Genomic DNA, 2,770 nt, shown 5'->3' with positions numbered 1-2,770 from the left:
CCTGTGGTTCTCATATTTGCAATTCGTTGCAGGGACTAAGGAGAAATAGGACTCTTGAGGAAGAAGAGGTGATTCTACAGATGGGAAATGGAGCAAGAGTTGCTGCTGAAGCTGTAGGATCATTTCATTTACATATGCCTACGGGCAAGACTATTGTTTTAAATAATTGTTATTTTGTTCCCTCGATTGTGAGGAATATTATTTCTATTCCCATGTTAGAGTTGGCTGAATTTTCGTTTGTTATTCAGAATAATAAATGTTCAATTCTTAGAGATAACGTTCTTTATGAAAGTGGTATTTTAAATAATGGTCTGTATGTATGTGACGTAGAGCATAATTTACTACAAATTGAACATACTAATAAAAGAAAAAGGGATGATGAAAATCTCACTTTTTTGTGGCACTGCAGACTTGGTCATGTTAGTGAAAATAGACTGCGGATATTGCATAAGGAAGGGTTACTTGACCCCTTTGATTTTGAATCATATCCTACATGCGAGTCTTGTCTATTGGGTAAAATGACCAAATCTCCATTTAGTGGACATGGAGAGAGGGCTGCAGATTTGCTAGGATTGGTACACACAGATGTATGTGGACCAATGTCTATGCAAGCCATTAGTGGATTTTCATACTTCATTACTTTCATAGATGATCGATCTAGATTCGGATATGTGTATTTGATGAAACACAAGTCTGAAGCCTTTGAAAAGTTCAAAGAATATAAGCATGAAGTAGAGAAACAAACCAAACATAGTATTATAACTCTTTGATCAGATCGAGGTGGTGAATACTTGAATGGAGAGTTTCTAGATTATCTCAAAGAAAATGGTATAGTCTCCCAGTGGACTCCTCCATATACTCCACAGTTGAATGGGATATCTGAAAGGAGAAATCGAACTTTGTTAGACATGGTTCGGTCTATGATGAGCTATGCGAATCTTCCAGTATTCATGTGGGGTTATGCATTGGAAACCTCAACATATTTACTGAATAAGGTTCCTTCCAAATATGTTCCTCAAACTCCATATGAGATTTGGAAAGAAAGGAAACCGAGTCTTAAACACGTTAAGATTTGGGGATGTCCAGCTTATGTCAAGAAAGTTGACCCAGATAAGCTGGAATCTCGATCCGTAAAATGTAATTTTGTGGGATATCCTAAAGAGACTTTAGAATATTACTTTTACACCGATCATAGGGTGTTTGTCTCCAGACATGCTACCTTCTTGGAAAAGCAGTTTATCCTTGAAGGAAACAGTGGGAGCAATATTGAACTTGATGAAGTTCAAGAAGCACAAACTACTACGGTTCAAGTGGAAACACCTGTTCAGACTGAACAATCTTCTGTGGAACAGCCCATTCGTCGGTCAGGGAGAGTGTCTCGCCAACCTGAGAGGTATTATGGCCTTGTCACTGAGAATGGCAATGAGTTGTCAATCATTGATGATGACGACCCTATGACCTATAATGAGGCTATGAGTAGTGTTGACTTAGAGAAATGGCAAAGTGCCATGAAATCCGAAATGGAATCTATGTATACCAACCAAGTATGGACTTTGGTTGAAGCACCTGAGGGTGTGAAGCCTATTGAGTGCAAATGGGTATACAAAAGAAAGATTGGAGCGGATGGCCAGGTGGAGACTTATAAGGCCAGGCTCGTGGCAAAAGGATTCAGACAAAGGCAAGGGATTGACTTTGATGAAACTTTTTCACCTGTAGCCCTGTTAAAATCAATTCGGATTTTGCTTGCGATTGCTGCATACTATGACTATGAGATCTGGCAAATGGACGTGAAAACGACCTTCCTCAATGGGAAACTTGAAGAGGAAGTGTATATGATACAGCCAGAGGGTTTTCTTTCCAATGGAAATGAACACCTAGTGTGTAAGCTGCTGCGAACCATATATGGTTTAAAGCAAGCTTCTCGTAGATGGAACATCTGTTTTGATGAGACAATCAAAGAGTTTGGTTTTATCAAAAACATAGATGAACCATGTGTTTACAAGAAGGTTAGTGGGAGTGCGGTAACATTTCTTGTATTGTATGTGGATGACATACTTCTTATAGGAAATGATATACCGATGCTGCAATCAGTCAAAGTGTGGCTATCGAAGAACTTCACTATGAAGGACTTGGGAGAAACATCCTACATTCTCGGTATAAAGATCTATAGAGATAGATCTAGAAGAATGATAGGTCTTACCCAGGGTACATACATCCAGAAAGTGCTTAAAAGGTTTAGCATGAAAAACTCCAAAAGAGGTCTCATACCGATGAGCCATGGAGTGTCCCTTTCCGAAAAGATGTCTCCTAAGACACTTGAGGAAAGAGAGCGTATGAGTAAGATTCCATATGCTTCAGCAATAGGATCTATCATGTACGCGATGTTATGTACTAGGCCTGATGTTGCTTATTCAATTAGTGTAACGAGCAGATATCAGTCCGATCCAGGTGAAGACCACTGGAAAGCAGTGAAGAACATCCTTAAGTACTTGCGAAGGACTAAGGATATTTTTCTTATTTTTGGTGGTGAATCTGAGTTGAAAATAGAGGGTTATACTGACTCTAGTTTTCAATCAGAAAGTGATGATAGCAAATCCATGTCAGGGTACGTGTTTACTCTGAATGGTGGTGCGATTAGTTGGAAGAGTTCCAAACAGTCTACAACAGCTGACTCCACAGCGGAAGCAGAATATATAGCTGCAAGTGAGGCTGCAAAAGAAGCCGTTTGGATGAGGAAATTTATTTCTGAGTTGGGAGTTGTTCCTAGCAT

This window comes from Apium graveolens, chromosome 2, assembly GCF_009905375.1.
Source record: "Apium graveolens cultivar Ventura chromosome 2, ASM990537v1, whole genome shotgun sequence".
Taxonomy (NCBI): domain Eukaryota; kingdom Viridiplantae; phylum Streptophyta; class Magnoliopsida; order Apiales; family Apiaceae; genus Apium; species Apium graveolens.
Note: the sequence above shows the minus strand (reverse complement) of the source record.